Source organism: Limulus polyphemus, unplaced genomic scaffold, assembly GCF_000517525.1.
Source record: "Limulus polyphemus unplaced genomic scaffold, Limulus_polyphemus-2.1.2 Scaffold2014, whole genome shotgun sequence".
Lineage (NCBI taxonomy): Eukaryota > Metazoa > Arthropoda > Merostomata > Xiphosura > Limulidae > Limulus > Limulus polyphemus.
In genome coordinates this window covers 16,191-40,002 of record NW_013667624.1, presented here as the reverse complement: position 1 = coordinate 40,002, position 23,812 = coordinate 16,191, and the positions used below count along the sequence as shown (strand labels likewise).

The window sequence follows — 23,812 nt, the reverse complement described above, 5'->3', positions numbered from 1 at the left end:
TGATTCTTTACCTTTGGAAATGAACTGACAAATAGATGGTTTAGTAGAATTGTGTGAATGTACAAGAAAAAGCTTTATTATATAAAAATGTTGGTGAATTTAATAAAACAGAGTACCCCTTTTCTTGCTTAATATATATATATGTAATCTATTGAATCTATAAAATCTCCACTACCCCTTTCTTTAAAGTGGCGGGAAAATGTAGTCAATGGAAAATAATATATTTGTGGACAAAATTCAAAATGTATAGCAGATCTTTAGTGCAACGTTATAAACGTATAGCCATACAGATATTTCGTTTCGTAAATGACAACAAAATCAGTTAGCTCCTCTCAATACATAGAATCTATAATATTATTCGCGTATTTCGAATTACATAAGCTCCGTTTTGATTTAATTCTACTAAGTGTACGTATATTGAACACATATATCATCTAATTTTGATTCCAAATGTTCTAATTCTCACATCAAAGTACGTCTGCTATTAGAGTCGTTTCAGCTAAGCTATTTTTCTAGATGTTTTATTTGAATAACAGATCAAGACACTGAAGAAACTTGCAACGCTGGTGAAGTTTTCCTTTTGTTTTGAATAATGTAACACGTAATTAAGAACAAAAAATCAGGCAACTGATTCTTACATTTGTACTAAATAACTTCTTGTTGTTGCTAATATATTTCAATATAGCCTTTCTAACTGATATTAAAAATTTTAGTGTAATTTAAACATCACACGCGGAGCTTTTAATTTCGTAGGGGAAAGAAAAACAGCCTTAATATATAAAAATTCACACTGTTAGGTAACATTAGATTTAAACAGTCATTCGACTTAATGATAAACTTACCTTTGTATTGTTAAATAATGCTGGTCTTGTTGCCGGTTTCAATTACTAGTCCGCTAAACTACCTGCGCCCCGTATTACATATAGGACCAACTAAGAAACATACACCAGTTAACTCGAACTTTATAGCATTTCTTTAAAAAAAAACGACTGTTACTTCTGAATATGAATAACACTCAAAAAATTCCCGATTTCAGTAACTTCTTCACTGTTCAAATAACAGGTATGAGCCCGTCTACGGCTCTTTTAAACCGATATAGGGTTTATTGACCTATATTTCGGAACGGAGCAGAGAAATAGCAAAGAGCGGACGATAACTTCCTTTCCGCCTCTATTCATTCCTCGTGCTAAGCAGACGACGCTAACGAAGCTCGTGAGATCAACGTGACCCATTTTCTCGCCGGTCATGGGGATAGTAATACCCAGTCAATCCCTATTTTAAACATTTTTTTTTAAAAGCCGGGCAAAGATAATTGGACTTAAATAAGTAAAGAAATGTCCTGTAGCTATTTCATTTAGAAATAAATATTTATGGTTTTATATGCATATGTTTTTAAATACAAAATATAAGTTAATGTTTTGAGAGATAAGGTGAAACACTAGTTTTCATCACCTAAATGTTATCTTTGACCTTTAGCATATTTGTATCTAATTTTACCCCGTTAAATTATGATAGAATTTAAAGTAAAATTCCCAAATGGGTTTTTGCATGAGTTACGTGGATCTGTTTGTTTGTTATTAAGCACAAAGTTACACAATGGGCTATCTGTGCTGTAGAAGTCTAGGGTATCGAAACCCGATTTTTAGCGTTGTAAGCCCCCAGACTTTCCGATGAGCCACAGGTTGAGGAGCATATTCGTGTCGATAACTCTTTTCCAAATATAAGTTTTATTACGTGTCGAGCGAAATTGTACTTAATTTGGACCAGTTGAAATAAAGTAAATTTCCCTATTCGTTTATTTCTTTTTTTTATTTTTTGTATAGAAATAAAAAGGATCACAAGATTCTTCTGGTCTTATCTGAAAACTATTTAAGAAGTTTAAGTTGTATTGTATAAAGCGAGCATAAAATACGCATTCCGTTTTCAATATTCAATATACCAAACAATGAACTAAGTCCTACTCTCCAAACTTAAAATACCGTTATGAATAACTTCTCATTAAGATAAGAGCAGAACTCAAAACCAACTTTTAACCTGATGGTTTTTGGCTTGTGAGTATCAAAAATACATCACAGTTAACAGTCATTATCAAAATGAATGACTGAGCTATCGATTGAAAGTGGTAACTGAATTATTTATTAAAAGTCAGTGACTTAAATAGTAAGTAAAGAAGACTAAAGTCAGTAACTTAATTAATGATTCAATCGGTGACTAATTTAATCATTAGAGTCATTCAATTAATAATTAAAGCCAGAGACTGGAGGAGTGATTACATTAAGTGAATAGAATATGGTTAAGGTAGTGACTGAATTATTGATTATAATCAGCTCCTAGATTAATAACTAGATTCAGTGAGTGAATTAGTAGCTAAAATCAGTAACTAAATTAGCAATTAAAGTGAGTGAGTGAGTAAATTAGTGATTAAACTCATGAAGTGACTAAAAATTGATTAAGGTCAGTGACCTAATTAATGATTAAAACCAGTTACTGGATTAGTGATTAAAGTTGGTAAAATATTTAGAGATTTATCTCATTTAGCTAACTGGTGATTATTAACGTCAAAATCGATGGTTAAAGTTAGCACCTGAATAATTATTAAGATAAGTGTTTTAAAGACAGTAACTGAATTAGTGATTAAAGCTGATGGTGGAATATTGACTAAATTTGGCAACTGAATTACGGATTAAAATATGTGACTGACTTACTGATTAAAACATGTGACTGACTTACTGATTAAACGTGGTAGATGATTTAATGAATATATTCAGCAATTGAAATAATGATTACAGTCAGTGACTGAATTTTTGCAGAGCAGAAGCAGTGAGTGAGCTAATGTTTCGCTATTCTACCAGTGAGTGAGCTAATGTTTCGCTTACTGATTAAAACATGTGACTGACTTACTGATTAAAACATGTGACTGACTTACTGATTAAAAGTGGTAGATGATTTAATGAATATATTCAGCAATTGAAATAATGATTACAGTCAGTGACTGAATTTTTGCAGAGCAGAAGCAGTGAGTGAGCTAATGTTTCGCTATTCTACCAGTGAGTGAGCTAATGTTTCGCTACTTTACCAATGAGTGAGCTAATGTTTCGCTACTCTACCAGTGATTGAGTTAATGTTTCGCTACTCTAACAGTGAGTGAGCTAATGTTTCGCTACTTTACCAATGAGTGAGCTAATGTTTCGCTACTCTACCAATGAGTGAGCTAATGTTTCGCTACTCTATATTGGTAGAGTAGCGAAACATTAGCTCACTCACTGGTAGAGTAGCGAAACATTAGCTCACTCACTGGTAGAGTAGCGAAACATTAACTCAATCACTGGTAGAGTAGCGAAACATTAGCTCACTCACTGGGTAGAGTAGCGAAACATTAGCTCACTCATTGGTAGAGTAGCGAAACATTAGCTCAATCACTGGTAGAGTAGCGAAACATTAGCTCACTCACTGGTAGAGTAGCGAAACATTAGCTCACTCAAGTGAGTGAGCTAATGTTTCGCTACTCTACCAGTGAGTGAGCTAATGTTTCGCTACTCTAGTTACAAACTGCAACACATTTGTAAATACAACACAAACATCGTTTTCCATTGTAAAAACCCGTTTTTCATCGTTCTTGAAGTATGTTTTATTCAGCTCAGACATCCAGGTTAGTGCAATAGTGTTTTAACATTTTAAAGCGGTAGTTAGTAACAGACTTGTCAAGAAACTGTGTTAACATATACAACTCTAGAAATGAAGCAAGAATATGAAGTCACTGATAACTTTAGCCCAACACAGAATGCTTGCTTTTTTTCTGATTTAATAGATTACGCTGTACTTGTTTCCAGCTATTTATGCGTTGTGTAGAATATCTACAATAAACTGTATGCCTCCATTATGTAGCAACATTTTCAAATTACTATACGTTTTTCACATGATTCAGTTGAAGGCTGGAAAAAAATGTACTGCTGAAACATATGTAGGGCAATTGAATGAAAGAGAATGATAAAACAATAAACAATGTTACTTGGCTAGAGGGAAAGTAGAAAATATTATATGAGTTCGTATCTAAAAAGGGTGGAACTTTGGGTTTTACATCAGTTGGATATGCATTACTGATTCGGAGTGTCGTACTGACAAACAAATCAACGCCTATTATTCATTCTATTAGTACACACTTTCTATAGTGTTAAAGAAAAGTAATGCAAGCTAAAACAAAAATGCCTATTTCATCAAGTTTTATTAACATCGTAGAGGTGAAATTTATGTAATGAGGTTCAGGAAGTCAGATGAAATACACATGAAGTGAGATTTCAAATATTCTAGTACGTTAGCAACTGGAACAAAGTCGTACCTCTGTAAGGAAGTTGTAATTCTGAATTATAAGACAAGCTGGTATAATCCACAAATGTTATCTCTCACAAACAATCTCGATCTCGTCCTCCATACAAAATAAAGGGAAACTACCTAAGTAAAATAGATTTACGTTGGTATCACTCTTATCGAAGAAGAACAATACTTAACTATGTAGCATCAAACTGGAAGAGTATTCGTCCAGTTGCTGGCGATAACGAAGTTGGTTATCTTTTCTACATGTAACAAGGTTGCAGAAGACCTCAGTCTTGACTTAACTATGTAGCATCAAACTGGAAGAGTATTCGTCCAGTTGCTGGCGATAACGAAGTTGGTTATCTTTTTTACATGTAACAAGGTTGCAGAAGACCTCAGTCTTGACTTAACTATGTAGCATCAAACTGGAAGAGTATTCGTCCAGTTGCTGGCGATAACGAAGTTGGTTATTTTTTCTACATGTAACAAGGTTGCAGAAAATCTCAGTCTTGCACTGAAAGCATTCTTTGCAATGTAGAGTTGTATCCAAAAATATTTTGTTATTGTAACAACTGTACATAATGACTGAGATTAAAATCCCACACGAGAAGGATTCAGTTCTACTACACAGTGAGATTGCTGTGTATTCTAACTGTAACACCCGATGCACTTGGAAAAAATCTTAACCTATTTAAAAATATTACATACAGATGTAGAGGGTATTTGCTATAAATGTCGAAGTAAAATTTTTTGCTTGTAAACGAGCATCTGAATGCTGCTGCTTTAAGAGGATAATTCTGAGACGACAATATTAAATGCCACTTGTTAAAACAAGTGCATTTTCCAAAGATAGATATGGCTAATGTTTCTTCTATTTTCAGTACAATAGTGTTTTATTTTTGTTAAGCACAGAGTTACAATATGGGTATCGAAACCCGGACGATAGTGGTGTGAGCCCTCAGACTTACCGCTGACCACTGGGGTGGGGGCAGTGTCAAGAAAATTACTTAGCTAAAAAAATATCTGAATGTAATGATTTAAATATTTAATAATAAATTAAATTAAAATGTTTATCTTTTACTTTAAGCGTTATTTTTAATTCTGATCTTTGAATTCTGTAACATTTATATGTTAATTTACCTTACTGCATGTAACTACCACTAGACGGTGCTTAAGTTATCTGACTTCAAGAAGTTTCTGATTAATTAGTGTCAAAGGAGCATAGAAATGAATCAACTATCTTAGGACTCCTAAATCCAATACGACTTGTTTCTGTCTTAAGTATTGTTAATGGTAAAACTTATCTATATAAATGTAATAGTACTGTCTGTTGTATGTCCATATAACTACTTCGCAGGGTGTGGATGGATCTTCACCAAATTTGGTATGGAGGTTCATTGGGTCCATGGGGAGATACATACAAATTTTCAGTTTTGTTTTTTGTGGTGTTTAAGGGCGTTTTTACCACTACTTCGCCCACTGTTGATGGATATTCACCAAATTTGGCATGTAGGTTTGTTGGGTCCATGCCGAGATACATGCAAATGTGCGGTTTCACATTTTGTATTTTGCAGTTTTTATGGGCGTTTTTTTTCAATTACATATAAGGGAAACAGCTTTTTATATCCTAAGATAACCTGTCATTAATCATAAATTCATATAACTTCCGTTCAGGGGACGAGTACTCCAGCTAGTAACAAATCAAAAACGAGGATGTTCGGCTGGCATTTAAGCAAGTAAATTTATTCATGCAATTTACAAAATTTAGATTTTACTACTTATATGATTTTACTTGCTAGATTCTAAGTTGCACAGATGACTCAGGGGGTTTGTTGAAAATGTAAAAGAATCATTTGAAAATTAAAATAATTTAACCGGGTCAGTTTACTTGTACGAAAGTTTCAAATTCCAACAGCATATTTTTCAAGTTCCATCACTTTGTGGTATTAATGCAGGTAATTTTCCTCGAAACCGTCAGGATCGCGACTAGTCTTTCTTTGACTCTGGCTACGAAACCACTGGCTAAATTAAAACAGTGACTCTCTATTCAAGGATAATTAATTTCTTATTCAATCACTACTAACTCTGAAGTGTGACGAACTCTAACTCATTAATAAATATAACACAGATTAGTATTAGTATTTATGTTAAACAAAAACCACATCAAATGATAGCACGTACATCTAAGAGAAATAACCAATAAATATTTGTATTACTGAAAAACACAATATACTGTACGTTGTTGTTGTTGTTTTGCAAGAAACAACTTGCTGCATCCTAAACGTTTGATCATAACTTTTATTGTGCAACAGTTGTCCAAGAAACCAATTCGTTTGGTGGCTATATTTGTCTATCGTCTAAAGAGATTGGGATATAACTAACTTTTGTGGCTAATTATCGCGATACTTGAAGCGTTTAGCGAATTAATGTTCTCATGTTTTTTTAGGTTATTTAGCCTTGGAAATGTATTTTGTACCTAAGGTTTTAGTTTAATTTATTTTGTTAGGTTCAAAACTGCAAGATTTGCCTCCATGTTAGTTTAATTTATTTTGTTAGGTTCAAAACTGCAAGATCTCTCTCCAAGTTAGTTTAATTTATTTTTAAGGTCAAAACTGCAAGATCTCTCTCCATATTAGTTTAATTTATTTTGTTAGGTTCAAAACTGCAATATCTGCCTCCAGGTTAGTTTACTTCATTTTATTGGGTTCAATGCTGCAAGATCTGCCTCCAGGTTAGTTTACTTCATTTTATTAGGTTCAATGCTGCAAGATCTGCCTCCATGTTAGTTTACTTCATTTTATTAGGTTCAATGCTGCAAAATCTGCCTCTAAGTATGGTGTTGAGGACGTGATAGAAACTAGCTCTTCTTCTATCATTGATTCCTTATTTGGAAAATCCTAATCTCATTTGATCTTCATATAGCCGTGATGTTTCCATGTTTGACCATAGCAAACAAATTATCAAGTATATTCTCTGAAATATATGGTATGCAAAGAAACTGGTTCTCTTGTTAACCTAATACAGACCTTTCCATTGTTGACACGTCTTTGAAAGTATAATTGTTAGATATACACAACTGTTTCAGTTTAAGTTTGATGTGAGTGTTATGATTTAGATAGTTTATATAGCACGAGTGTTAAATTGAGTTATGATCAGGAATGATAGTTCATCTCAAGTTTGTTTACTTAACTGTTTATTGATCATACGTTGTGTAATTCAATAGCTATGAATTGGTGATTGTTATATTATTGCGTCAAAATTACTTGGCTAAAATAATTTGTTTGTTTGAAGATAAGCACAAAGCTACACAATGGGCTATGTGTGCTCTGCCCACCACGGGTATCGAAACCTAGTTTCTAGCGTTGTAAGTCCGCAGACATACCGCTGTGCTACTGGGGGGCAGGCTAAAAGAAGAGATCAAAAAGTGGTACAGCGTTAGGGACATTGTAAGTGCACACCTCAAGATAGTTCGCAGTGAACTGTGTTTCACCTTCACCCAGTGGAATTTTATCTATTGGACAGAGAGAGACATATGTGAAAATGGAAGTTATCTGATACACAGTACTTACTTGAAGCAGAAAAGAAAATTCTATAATGTGACTAAACAAGAACATAGTTCAAATGTAGTAAAAGATTATCATTTAAAATTCTATCCTAAGTTAGTAAATCTTTTTAAATCCGAGTTCACAAAAGTTGAGTATAATCTAATTAGTAAAGATTTAAAATATTGTCCCAAAACTAGGTTAAGTACAAAAGACTTTGAAAATCTTGCAATATTCATAGAAGTAGCACTTCATGACGAATCTGACTTTGTATCAAAGAACATACGCTTTAAAATCACCAGACTTCTTCTGAGAACTAAAAAATGGAGATGAAGAATCCAATCCGATAAAATCAATAAAATCCAAAATTAAATATGATAGTTTAATAACCACAAACCCGGACAAAGATAACACGACTGTTGTACTTGAAAAACATGACTATCACGGTAAAATCAATGACTTCCTTGATTTTAACAGTTTCACACTCTTAAACATAGACCCCACCAAAACATTTAACAACGATGTTAAATCTTTGTTGAGCAGCAGCAAAAGCCTTCTTAACGAACTCCAAACTAAATCGTTAAGCATTATGAACTCTCGCCCGCCACGTCTGTATGGAATTCCTAAACTACACAAAACGAATATCTCTATCATATCTGTTGTTTCGTTTATAAACTAGTTCCGAAAGCCCAAAATATTACCAAAAACCTAACTGTTTTTAAACCTACAGTGCCTTGCAAAAGTATTCACCCCTACCAACAATGTCACATTTTGATGAAATACAAATACTCTAAACAACAATATTTAATGAACTTGTTTTATTCAAAACTCTTAATGACAAATTTAACACTGTTATATGTGAAGGAGGTTGAATGTCAGCAAAACCTACAAAGAAAATATAGAATATGAAATGTGCTGATTGCACAAGTATTCAGCCCCCTAAGTCAGTACTTGGTGGAAGCACCTTTGGTAGCAATTACTACTGTGAGTCTTTTTGGATACGTCTCTACCAGCTTTGAACAATGGGATGGTGTGATTTTTGTTCATTCCAGACTTCCTGGCAAAATTACTCTAATTCTGACAAGTTTGTTGAGGATCGTTGATAGACAGCAATCTTCAAGTCTCGCCATAAATTTTCCATTGGATTCAAGTCAGGACTTTGACTGGGCCACGCCAGGAAATTCACTTTCTTCTTTTGAAACCACTTCAGTGTGGCTTTCGCCTTGTGCTTCGGGTCATTGTCCAGCAGAAATGTAAGTTTTCGACCAAGTTTTAGATTATTGGCTGACTCAAGCAGGTTTTCCTCTAGGATTTTCCCGTACTTTGCACCATCCAATTTCCCCTCAATCCTGACCATCTTCCCAGTCCCTACTGATGAGAAGCATTTTCATAACATGATGCTGCCACCACCATGCATGACAGTTGGGATGGTGTTGACTGGATGATGTCCTGTGTTGGGCTTGCGCCAGACGTAACACTTTGAATTTAGACCAAAAAAGCTAAATTTTTTCTTGTCTCACTACAAAACCTTCTGCCACATGTCTGCAGTATCATCTATATCAGTATATGCTTTGTTACAAACTCCATACGTTATTTAAGATGTTTCTTTTTCAGCAATGGTTTCTTTCTTGCCACTCGCCCATACAGGCCAGCTTTGTGTTGGAACTGGGATATTGTTGATGTATAAACACTGATTCTCATCTCAGACGTGGAGCTTTGCAAGTCTTTCAGGAGTTACTCTTGGCTTCACAGTGGCATCCCTAACCAGTTTCTCGCTTGCTCAGCTGCTTAGTTTGGAAGGGCGGCCTGATCTGGGTAATGACTGGATGGTATGAAGCACATTTCACTTCATAATGATGGGCTTCACCATACTCAAAGAGATAATCAGCGACTTTACAATTTTCTTGTAATCTTCTCCTGATCTGTGCTTCTCTATCACTTTATCCCTGACTTGTTTGGAAAGCTCCTTGGTCTTCATGGTTGGTTTGTTGTATCACTATTACTATTACTATTGCACTCAGACAGAGACCATTACACCAATTTTATGACCTTTCAAACTAATATTTTGCACCTGAACTAATTTAGAGTTGTCGTAGCAAAGGAGTTGAATACTTATGCAATTGAGAATATTCAAATTTTCTATGAAAATCTAACTTACTTAATATCAACATTTTTAGCTTTCTCAATTTGGAGTAGATTGTTTTGATTCTAAACATAAAGTCTCATTTGAAAGTTTCATGATTGCAAGCTCAGACAACAATGTGAAAACTTTGCAGGGTGAATACTTTTGAAAGGCGCTGTAAGTTTGGTATAAAAACCTCTCTGGAGCTTGTAGAAAAAAATTAAAATGTGAAGCTACTAAATAACGGCAAAATTGTTTCCTTTGATTTTTGTAGTCTTTTTTACCAGTATACCTGTTAACGAATTTAAAACAACCACTTGCTTATGTCAGAACTACTTCAAAGTTAATGACCAAATATATAAACAGAACAACAGGTTAGCTATAAGTTCCCCCTCTCTCCTTTGATTGCAGAAGTGTTCATGAATAACTAAAACAAGTAAATTGTTTAGTGATGAAAATAATACAAAACATGTTAAAGATTGGTACAGACTGCAATAGTGTATACATAAGTCAAACAGGACATTCCATAGAAACGAGAATTAAAGAACATTCTAGAAGCTGGAAAATGGATTCAACCTTTGCATCCCACCTTATTGAAACTAAATACCAATTTTTATATTAAAAAAACTGCAAAATTTTACATATCTGTGGAAAAGGTAAAAACTAGCTAGCCTGTAGATTTTAAAAATAAATAGAAGTCTAAAAACAATTCCAGAAAAAGTTCTAAACGACCAAACTAACTTAATCACTTCCCCGTTTCTTACCCCACTTGTCTCTAGGTGAATGTCAAGGTCAGTTTCAGATTATTTTGTTTAAACGTATACATAAAACTGTTACAAAATATTTCAACCTGTACCTGATGATACCCTAACTGAAAAAACCATGATCATGAATAAATGATATATTTGTGAAATATACATTTGACTTGTTTTTGTAATTTGTATATATGTTTGTTCTGTTTTAATATATTATTTTAAAACAAGTGGACTGTGTGCTGTTTGTTTATTGTTCAAATTTATCGCGAGCAAGTCACAAACAGCTACTTTAAAGAATCCGGCCCATAAATAAAACCTGACAATACCGTTCCTCGTTCATCGTCTTCAGTTCTGAATATCTTATACTAGCAACGACTGACGTCAGTTTCTGATAGGCAACATATGCTTCCCAGAAAAACCATTCACTTCTCGACTACACATAAGAAATAATAGAATGTATCCTACAGTTTTATTTGTTGTGCTTCACAATTTATCAGCAGGAATGGAAGTTTTTAGTTTCATATCTTTTCTTATCCACAAATGTGGCCAACTGCTTCAAACCATACTATTTTATTGCTTTATTATTCCGTTTAAAAAAAAAGGATGAAAGACTGTTTTCTTTATTCTATAGATATTAAGAAGTTCAGAAACACACTGATGATAAGTTCCATTATTTATTAGTATGAAATAATACATATTTTCATGTAAATAATTTAAGCAGGTTTCAAGTCAATGTAAGATAGCTCATCATAATCCTGACGTATAAAAGTCTTCATCTTATGCTGTTGCAGTAGATCTACACCAACAAATATTTTAATACAATGTAGCAGTATACTTGTGTAGTAAATGTACATATACGGTTTCTTTAAGGTCCTCTCCTTTCACCATAAGTTTGGCTTTTTTTTTTCTTTAGCTTGATAATCGCCAAAGTAATAACCAGAGACGTAACAGTAGTTTCTGTGAATAGCATTGTTTAGTAACGCTAAGCGTTAATTTTCCCGAGTGCAAAGCAGTAAGGGGTAACAAAATAACTGAAATGGTCTGTCACAGCACTCATAAGGGTATCGCAAATATAATGTTTCCAGTTCTGGTAATAGCCAATCAGTTAAACATTTCAAAAACCATATCAAAAGTTGTTTCTTTGTGTTTATATATATAATGCGTACAATTGCAGGAATGCTTTGAAGTTTTTCTAACTAAAAATATCTCGGTAGTACCAACTACATATGTATTAAAAGCTCCTAAGAGTTGGCATTGGACGCTGTTAAGTAGCTGCTTTCCCCATCTAATCTGTTAGTTCGAAGTTAGGTTATGCACAGATAGCACTTGCGTAGCTTTGCGCGAAATTCAAAGACAAACAAACTGTTTTCTGGAACACGTCGTTGATGTCATATAAAAGAACTTCTGGAACTTCAGCTTGAGCTACCCTGCTCTATATCTGTTGATGTTTTCATTGTATAGTCCATTTGGCAGTAACTCATTATTTCCATGGGTCTGTTCAAAATTATACACTAAACTATTCCGCTCAAGGTGTATAAATCTTATTTTCTTTTGTGTAGTCAGTGTCTATATACGTAACCAAAACTACAGAAAAATCTTTAAGCATCAACATATTGATAATATTGATGCAGAGATGAAATGTTGATTGTTTAAAGATTTTTCTGTATTCTTAAGGTGTGTTTTAAACTTATAAGAAGAGGGTCCAAAGAAAGCCGTTCAAGATGGGAAGGCCAAAAAGTATAAAAATGATGATGAAAGGAGAGAGCGAGCAAGAAGGCAAAAGGAACGACAGGCTCAAGAATCTCTTGAGCAAAAAGAAGACAGACTTAAAAAAATGTCGGAATATGTAAAGATGAAAAGATGACCATAACGATGAGATATGTGGTACCTTTTTTATTTCATTTTATTTTTGCTTGCATTTCCTAGCGATTGCACACTTGAAAAAATTCACACTTCTGGAATCACTTTCCTGGGAATATTGCACGTTCTAGAAAACTGAGTAATCATTTTATATTACTGGAGTGTCCTCAATATTTCATCACATACTGAATAGATTCCTGAGCTATCTTTGGTGAATTTCAGCTCCATAACAATCTTAGCATCTTTCTATTAAATCCCAACTCACGAAACATCTACATGCTTCAATCTGATGATACTTAGCTCCAAATGGCCTACTTGTTAACACTTTTATGACCCAATGGCCCACCTGAAATGCAATTGCAACTCGTGAAAGGTCCACCTTTGAACAGGGCTGGCGCGTCAGTCTTTGAGATCCCTTACGAGTCAATATTACACTAAACAAACGGAAACATGGTTTTACTTAATTTACATTATAACTTGGTGTATTATTTTACTTACGCAGCATTAGCAGAGTTGGGTTGTAATAATTACTCTTGGTGGTAGGTTATTTTGTGTTGCATTTAATTATTCTAGGTTGTTTACCGTCGGTTGTCTGAACACAAAGCTACTGAATAGGCTAACTAGCGCTGTCCATCACGGGGAACTGAACCCCGGAATTTTGGACTGTAAGTCCGTTAAGTTACCACTGACCCATTGGGGACCTTTAATGTCGTATATAAATATTCCAAGTTTTATGCTACAATATTTAGTATTGTATACAAATATTTCAGTTTTTTATAGTAGATTATGTGATATAGTAATTTATTTAATGCTGTACATATTGTTCTAGGGTTTTATGATAAGTTGTTCAGTGTTGTGTATAATTATTCCAGATTGTTATAAAAGAAGACTCCTTATTACTAAGGTTATTACTGTCACGAACAAAGACACTTCACTACTTAAAGTTATAGCTGTCATGAAAACAGACATCTCAGTACATATAATTATAGCTGTCGTGAAAGAAGACGTATCACTACTTAAAGTTATAGCTGTCATGAAAGAAGACATCTCACTACATATAATTATAGCTGTCATGAAAGAAGACGTATCACTACTTAAAGTTATGGCTGTCATGAAAGAAGACGTCTCACTACTTAAAGCTATACCTGTTACAAAAGAAGACATCTCATTACTTAAAGTTGTAGCTGTCATGAAAGAAGACATCTCATTACTTAAAGTTGTAGCTGTCATGAAAGAAGACATCTCATTACTTAAAGTTGTAGCTGTCATGAAAGAAGACAGCTCATTACTTAAAGTTATAGCTGTCATGAAAGAAGACATCTCATTACTTAGGTCAGCGTTTCTCAAACTGGGGTCCCGACCCAAAAATGGTAGCAAGGTTATAAAAAATATTGCGCTAACGGATATTTTAGAGTATGTACAGTAATTTTTTATCACTTTGTGGGGGGGAGGTCATAACAGCCTGCAATATTTTCAAGGGGGGCTCAGCAAAAACTGTTTGATAACCTCTAACTTAGGTTATTATTTTCGTGAAGGAAGACAACCTTACTCCCTAGGTTAATGTTTTTTTATGGAAGAAGAAGCCTCATTATCTTTAGTATTATAGTCATGAAAAAAGTCGCACGAATAACTAGATTATTATTTTCGTGCATGAAAGAAAAGATATGATTATCCAAATTATTGCTGCCTCATTCCTAGTTGATTATTTTTATGTACGAAGACATATCATTATTTAGGTTTATTGTAGAGCAGAGTCACATTGGGTTATATGTTGTGTCCACTGCGGGGAATCGAACCCAGTATTTTAGTGTTGTAAGTCAATGAACTTATTGCTGTCCCACCATAACACCATAAAACATAACACTTTCCTGGACCCTGCGAAAATATATCTAGTCTATTTATGTCTGTATGCTTTCGGCTTTGTAGCTAGTGCCTTCTGCGGGCAGTGTTAGGGAGTGCTAAAAAAATAAACGTAGTGTGGAATCTATATTGTTTCAAACTGAAATACATAAACTATTATTTACTTAGGTTATTATTTAGGGTATTACTGCGAGTTGAAAGACACCTTATTACCTAATTTAATTGGGTGATACCTCAGTACTTAGATTAAAACTGTGATTTAGAAAAATCCCTAACTTAATCCTTGCTCTCTAAGTTGATTTAATCCTGTTATATGGCAGGTTATGTAGTGTTATAGATAATTATTCAAGTGCCGCATGGTAGTTTATTTAGGATTCTATATAATCAGTCCAGGTGTTTTATGGCAGTTTATTAAGGATTCTGTATAATTATCAAGTGTTTTATAGTAGTTTATTTAGAATTCTATATAATTATCAAGTGTTTTATAGTAGTTTATTTAGAATTCTATATAATTAGTTCAGTTTTTATGGTAGTTCATTTAGGATTCTACATAATTAGTCCAGGTTTTTTATGGTAGTTTGTTTCGGATTGTATATAACTAGTCCGGGTTTTTTATGGTAATATACTTAGTGTTGTATATAATCAGTTCAAATTTTATATGACAAGTAACTTAATGTTGTGTTAAGTTGTTTTATTTCGTATGATAGGTTATTGGATGTAGTGCACATTTCAATCCAGGTTTTTTATGTTTAGTGTTGTGTATAATTAGTCCACGTTTCTTATGGTAGATTATATAGTACTGTAGTTACTTACTCCAGGTTTTTATGATAGGCTAGTTAGTGTTTTATATGTAATTAGTACAGATTTTTATGGTATATTATATAGTGCTGTATTTACTTACTCCAGGACTTTATGGTAGGCTACTCAACATTTTGTATGTAATTATTCTAGGTTGTTATGGTAGGTTATTTAATATTGTATATAACTGTTCTAGGTTGTTATGGTAGGTTATTAAATATTGTATGTAATTATTCTAGATTTATATGGTAGGTTGTTTAATATTGTATATAATTATTTTAGGTTGATATGGTAGGTTATTTGATATTGTATATAATTGTTCTAGGTTGTTATGATAGGTTATTTATTGTCACGTATATTTTAAACCAGATTTTTTTACGATAAGCTGTTTATTGGTGTATATACTTAGTTCAGCTTTCTTATGGTAGTAGGTTTAGTGTTTCATACATATACAAGTTTAGTAAAAATTGTTAATTTAAAAAGGCGTAATAGGGATCCTCAAAAATACAGAAACATGTTGAATCAAAATGCAACAAGCCTACAACTAGGGACTCTAAAAAAAGTAAACAAACAAAGCTGGAAATAGTGTCTACATTATTTTCTCAAACTACAAATCCCTATTCTGACTCCACTAAAATTGATAAGTACTGTAGACATAGTCAAAATAGGGATTTGTACCTTGAAAAAATAATGTAGAATATTTCCAGCTTTTTTTGTTTACTTTTTTAGAGCTCCTCGTTGTAAACTTGAAAATATAATCTTTGCATTTTGATTCAAGTTGTTTCTATACTTTGTAACGATCCCTATTGCCCATTTTTAAATTAACAGCTTTTACTAATCTTTTTTTTTTAGTTTTTTATGTCCCAGGTAGTTAGGGTGCTCGACTCGCAATCTGCGGGTCGTAGGTTCGAATCCTCGTCACACCAAACATACTCGTCCTTTCAGCCGTGGGGGAGTTATGATGTGACGGTCAGTCCTGTTGGTAAAAGAGTAGCCCAATAGTTGGCGGTGGATGGTGATGACTAGTTGCTTTCCCTCTAGTCTTACACTCGTGTAGCTTTGCGCTAAATTCATAACAAACATTTTATGTCCATTTATGGAGAATACATTTAAAGCTACATACGTGCATATGCGTTCCGTTGAAAGTTACATGTTTTTTAACAGTTTATTGCTGCATTGGATTTTTTTTTCTAGACCCATCCACCACATTGAACTTTTTTGAAGTAAATAACAAATGTACAACAAAGAATAATACATGTACTGGTATGCAACTACAACAAACAAAATGTAAAGTTGTTTGCAAAGGACCCTCTTGAAGATAAAGATTATATATTCACAGATTTAATGACTGGCTTCCATCAATGTCACAGTGTAATGTAACAAAGGACGAGCAGCAACAAAGCAATCTCATGAGAACGGAATAATGTTTGTTCTATGATATTACAACACAGATTAATGCAATGTAAAGAGACTCAGTAACATGCTTACCTTGTTAGGTGTACATGACATATATGTATGTTCTTCATCAGCCCGATGTACATAAGTGTTTGCTAAAATAAGATGACACCTCTAATGCATGCAAAATAGACAACAGCGACACCCTTAGCATAAGTTGTCAGTTATTGACAACATTTGCAACTACTACCTTAACACCAACTATTTAAAAATAGCAATAGCTATATGAAATAGTGTTACATGCAGTGGCAGAACATATTGAATACGCACTCACGATGTCAGTTAAGTATATGAAACAGTAGAAAGAATTACCATCGTCGTCTGAGTAGGGAAATCTACTATGTTAATCGTCCACTGTTAAAAATTGCTGAAATTTTGTCACAGTAATCCACGTAGAGACAACAAACTCGAGTGATGATGAACAATAGCGACTCGAGTAACGATATGAAACAACAAAATCGGGAACCTTTCACGTGGCAGCTTCCAATTAATGCGCTAGAAAATGCACGAGTTGTAGTTTCCAAGTAATGCGCACGCTAGGAAAACACCGGATATTTTAATAGCTGAAACTGAAAAACTTAGAAAATTTCGTGGCACAATCAAATTAAGGAGATCGAATTTAGTGTAAAAGTACTCAATTGTTTGCAAAACTTCCTGTATGATCCCACACTATAGCAGATATCACTTACAATAATCTTATAGTGGAGTCATAATAGAGATTTGTAGCTTGAGCAAACTATCAGCAGTAGATCTTCAGCCTTGTTTGCTTACTTTTTTTGCGATTCCTGTTAGTAAGTTTTAAATTCTCAATTTTTAATTATTGTCTTGTATATTGGCTTTGTTAATGCACAGCAATGGGCAAATATATACCTAGAGTAAGACGCAACCCACACTAAGTGCATATAACATTTTACCAGTAGAAAAGTACCATTTCCAACAAAACAAATACGTCTAAAACATCGCTTTAGATAAAGCTTAATATATCTGAAAGTAATTATTTACTGAGCCAAGTGACTTTGTGCCTGTGATTTCGTGTAAACACGCGCTTAACACGCGTCAAGTACAAAAGCAGCCGCTCAGAACAACTACGCTTCTATTATATATTTATAACAACTTAAATCAACTTTCAATGAGAAATAATCAACTTTTAAATAGATCATGGACATTCGCAGCGCTTCGTATATCATAATATCTGTCTAGGTTTGGATGGAAAATACCCAGCCGATTTTGCTGTAGGCTTGTGAAACAATAATAATAATATGAAGAAATGGGTAAATTTTGATTTTCTCTACAATCGTGAATAACATACTTTGCTTATTATAACTATTTGGGTGGTCTTAACTGTTGGAAATGGATGTTCTGAGTGTTGTTTCAAGAATAAGTATGCTTTTTAAGGTGGTTTTTGCCCAAATGTTCAATTAGAGTTTTCAGCAGCAAATTCTTCTGCAATCACTATTATGAACCATTATTGTGTTTCATGACATATAAATATTCTGGTTTTGTTTATAATTGATTATATAGTGTTGTATTTAATTATTCTAGGTTTTTTATGGTAAACTCTTTAATGTTATATATAAGAGGTTTCTTTTAAGAAGTAATCTTTGTCACTGTCTGACAGGGGTTTAGGCAGTTTGACATGCTAAAACTATATTTCAGGGTCTTTTGGTGGTTTCTTATCTCTTTGTATTGTAAAAAAGACTTGCTCATCTACGTCTTTTTAGGCAGCGTTGTCGTTATTGTTTAATTCATGCTCTGTTGGTTCTTTTGTATATGTATGTTCTTGAATAGGTTTAAACTTGAAATCAATGGTTTTCCTGGATTATCTTTATGACTTATTCGAAATCACTGTGTTAACTTATACAACGATCCACAGTTTACTCTAGAGTTTATATTTCAAAAGGTGCTTACTTTATTTCAACCCCTTTTAGGGTTGATTCAGTGTTTTCTAAATTTTGTCATACGTTCTTTATTTCTGTCATTTCCGAATTTTCTGTAGCTTTGTTTGTTCGTTTGTTTAATTTGCGCAAAGTTACTCGAGGACTATCTGCTCTACCCGGGCCTAATTTAGAAGTTTGTTTGTTTGTTTTTAGTTGAGCACAAAGCTACACAATGGGCTATCTATGCTCTGCCCCACGGGTATCGAAACCCGGTTTCTAGCGTTGTAAGTCCGCAGACATATCACTGTGCTACCGGGGGGAAAATTTAGAAGTGATCTGTTTGTTTGAAGTTAAGCACAAAGGTACACAATGGGCTATCTGTGCTCTGCCCACCACGGATATCGAAACCCGGTTTCTAGCGTTGTAAGCCTGCAGACATACCGCTGTGCTACTGGGGGGGCTTAGAAGTGATAGACTAGAGGGAAGACAACCAGTCAACACCACCCACTTCCAACTCTTGGGGTATTCTTTACCAACGAAAAATGGGATTGACCGTCACATTATAACGCTCACACGCCTGAAATAACGAGCAGGTTTGGTGAAGTTGTTCGAATCCGCGACACGTGTGTTGCCCTAACCACTTTTCTTGGTTTTATTCTTCCTTTCTCCGTCTTATTCTTTGGATCTTCTGTTCTTTTCTTAGTTTTATCATTCCTTTCTCTGGTCTCATTTCTTACATATTTTTAAGACTTCATATAACTGATTATCACTGAACGATAGACAAAATATTTTACATTTTTACACCAGCTTCTCAGTCGTAGAGAAATTTGTTTGTTCAGCCATATTGTTTCGAAATTAGTATGATAATATATTTTCAAAAACATTCAAATGATGGCGCTGTCGCTTATGGAGAATTAATTTAACATATATCTGCTTTCGTATTAGACAATTTTTAAAAATACAATTACTAGTTAGCGTTTAGAAATTTGCCGTAATTGAGTAAATGGCTAAGATACTTATAAAACCTATTGTAGTAGTAATACATTTCTAAGTGAATTAACTTATGGTTGTGTACGTATTCACACAAATACTGAAAACAAGAACTCTTGAAAACTTTTGGTAGTAAGTTAGATAAAAAGCAACAGATAAAATTAACATGAATATGTGATTTAAATGTCCATGAGTTTGTGAATGGAATTTTAAGGTACGTTTTTGAGGCTTCGGTTTACAATTCCGGTTTCAAACAACGTGTTGACACAAGTAGGCAGATCTTTGTTTGAAGGAGAGTTTATGATTTTATTTATTTATTTTTTATATATATTTGTGTCACGGATGGTCTTAATGTTTAATCATAGGTAGATAAGTTAAATTTTGTAAGTTAAGTTAGTTTTAATTTAAAATATTATATCTGAAGATAAGGTTAACATAATATCGAACTTATCAAACATTAAGTACCATAAGTAAGAATAAAACATGCTATATTCATCTAAGATAATTGAAAGATAGATATCGATGTATAGGTCGTATGGAACCACAGGAAATGTTTAAATCTAACATCACGATTCATTAATGAACTATTCTGAAGCATTTCTTAACCTCAGTAAAACGAGTTTTTCTCTATATACACTGAACTGATCCTAGTTTTCCTGTTTTGAGTGTTTATTGTTACTGTGCTGGGCTGTAAAAAGGTTGTCGTTCGCCCCACTGTTGTAGGGGCAAGCAGATGGGAGACCTACCTATTTTGTATGAACAGCCAAGAGGTCAAGCAGAGTACGTCGTTCCTCTTAATCATCCACAAACAATTGTATTTGCTATTTTATGTCTGTTTTTTATTTATTTTTAATGGCACAAGCTAGATACCCTCCCGTTCATTGAACCTGCTAAACAAACGAAACTACTTTCCAGAACCATTTAAACATTAGATGTCAACTAAGAACTATATAAAATTAAAGCGTAAACTGTATCCTAAATGATGATTTCAATACATTGAAGAACGTTGTTCTTGTTCAGGAGAAATGTATATCAAAGTTCCACTTTTTGTACTAAATCACAACGTTACAGTCCTAACTTTTCAATAAAAACTGGTTAACAGCCATTTTCTCATACCTTGAGTGATGGGTGGTGTTGAATATCTGCCTTTCCTTTAGTCTATCATTAGAAAATTAGAGACGGCTGGCGCAGATAGATCTCGATAGTGATGGGTGGTGTTGAATATCTGCCTTTCCTTTAGTCTATCATTAGAAAATTAGAGACGGCTGGCGCAGATAGATCTCGATAGCTTTGCGTGAAATTCACTAAACAAACAAACAATAGTCTCATGAAAAATCTTGTAATCTTTGTTTTTGATCACAAAACTATAGATTTTGGTAGAAATCGATCCACAAAATGACGTTTTTTAGCCCAGCGTCAAGCAGTAACGTCATTAGATATTGGTATAAATAAATCTACATACTGATAATTTTTTTTCTCTAAGACAGCAGCAAGCAAAAGAAACTAGAATTTCAAATCGATTTATTAAAATAGATATTAAAACTTGCAATTAAACATAAAATTCCTGTTGACTTCAAATTCACTCAAAAACCCGGCCCTAAAGTAAAATTATTACTAACTAAAAAATATGTAGAATCACACAATATCAATGTCATTTATAAAATAACGTGCAATAGCTGTCCAGAACTGTACACCGGAGAAACCGAAAGAAAATTGTAAACCAGATTCACTGAACATAAAAAAAAACTTTCCTACGTTTATCTCCATTGCAACTATAAAAACCAGAAAATATCTACACAAAACGCTGTGATTTTAAAACAAAGAGCCAAACATCAATAAACGCAGAATATAGGAAGCTGTCTTAATTCAACAAATAGTCCCACCCTAAACCAACACCCCCGAGATACGAAGACACCTATACTAGGCTGTGAACCAATCTCCGGTCATGTGACCTCTTTGTTCCATACTATATATATACATATATATTCATTGTGTCTGTAAATTACTTGTACCTGAGGATGACATAATCATGTCGAAACGTCGTACATTTACAATAAAGTTTTCTTCATTACTCAGTCAAGCCGTCTAAGAAATTTTATTTTCTATAAAGTGGGTTCCTCGTCATCCAACTTAAGTAGTATGCAGCGTTTCCTTTTATAACATTATCTATGTAATGACTGGGTCACAAGTTCTGACAATGTCTGTAAATATCATAGCAAAAAGTTTGAATTTCTTGTTCTTCTTTCTTCTGCATCTTTTTTGTTACATGATAGCTCAAAAACCAAAACAGTGGCGTAAACCAATTTCACTGAGGTAACATAGTTTCAAAGGGAATATCCGCTTTTATAAGTATTATTAACTGGTAGTATTTAAAACGAAATCATAATTCTAGTGTAAACGATGTTATCATTACCCTTTGAAGTTAGCTTTTTCACATACATTTGGTGTTCCTTTAAAAACTTAATTACAGGGTGAAACTGGAATTACCAGCCGATAATAGATAAATAATAAATATTACAGTTGGAACCTGATTGTATTTAGAACTTGGTTATAAATACAACCATCATATGTCTATTTAAACATTGCATTAAAAAAAAAGCAAAGAAAAAAAAACTTTTCAAAAAAAAGGAAGTAAATGTTGGGATGGCTAATATCAATTCTTCAAAACAATACAAACAAGATAGTAGGGATGGTATTTGCATCATCCCTGCATAATAGCACAGACAATAATTAACATATAGCAATATATATATATAACCATTCAATCATAATTTAGTTTAATTTATCCTACTTTTGTCTGTTAACATTCTACTAAACTGTTAACTAGAGCTACATTGGGATACTTCATGTGTACGTCATCGAACGTGAACCCAGTAACTCCAGATTCTTCAGCCATCTTTCTAACGAGGTTTGACTGAAAACTTTGGAATTTTGCCTTGTGAATCCTTCTTAACTTGGTATATTTTTTATTGTCTTGTTTACATTACCAGGAGATACGCTGAGCTTCATCGTAATGACATTTTAGGTTAGGAGGATTTTTTAACGTAACCATAATTTATCTTTGTAGATTAAGTTTGTCACAGAGTGGCTTGATGTGATGTTTCAGAGAACATTGTTATGCGATTTTTTTCTGATTCCACGAGAAAAATTAGTGACTCCTTCTTTGAAATGCTCTGTTCTTTGACTCTACATTATTTAGTAACCTTGCTATATGAATATCATTTTCCGAAAAGATCTGTGACTATTACCCAAGCCATATCAGCAGCATTGCATTATGAAGTGGTTGGAAATTTGCCATGAAACAAATATATGGATGTTAAACATGTCGCTCATGACACGCCGGCTTCAATCTGCTGCTACTGTATTTACAAATACAAATCGTTAGAATCAATCAGCTGTTCATTTCTCAGTTGGAACTTTGCATTTAAAATAGGACGTATGTATTATTTTACCAATTTTAAATACGCGATAATTTGATTATAATATAAAATAAACTTCAAGTAATATTTTCTTGTGGTTCACTCAGTTTGATTATGATATCCTAATTTTTTTTAAATAGTTATCTTACTTTTTGATGTTTACCGGTTTAAAGAGGCAAGGGCAAGGTTTAGCAAAGTATTCTTCATTTGAGGTATTATGAGACCGTCGTCAAACGTTCTCTTATAATCCGTGCGATCTTTTGGGGTCTTTAATCGTTACATAAGTACGCTTCAGATGGTGGGGAATAGGGGGAGATGAAACATATCTTAATTGTTCATCGCTTTCCGTAGGCTTACGTCTGCTCCTTTAAAAGCAAAGTGTTAAAGAAGAAACAGTGGAAAGTTATCATGCAGCACTTAATACTTTAGCAAAACATCTATCTTGAAGAAAACTACATATTGTTGAAGGTTTAAAACTACATATTAGTTTACAGGGTGAATTTTGGAATTAATTGACATTTGTGTTGAAAGTGACTCTAATGGATGTGCTAAATAATAAGAAGAAAGAGTACAAAAGCATGACCATCAATAATCTGTAATATCATTTATTAGTCACATTAATCTGAGGTTTGGCATAATAATTTTGGAAGTCTGGTCAGAGTGTGGTTAGAGAAACTAATTTTAGTCTTGCCACTAACAAATAAAATATCAATGGCATAAATTTGTAATTAATAACAAGTATTAATACTGTTGAAATATTAGACTGCTAATTTTGTTATTATGTAAACTTCCTTTGTTTTAAACACCGATCTTTTATTACCAC

At 33.5% G+C, this 23,812-nt stretch overlaps 1 protein-coding gene across 1 annotated transcript in view; it reads right to left on the bottom strand.

Moving 5' to 3' along the window:
• LOC106465655 overlaps nucleotides 1-23,812 on the bottom strand; it is a 39,115-nt gene that overhangs the window by 12,432 nt on the left and 2,871 nt on the right. The window lies entirely within an intron of this gene.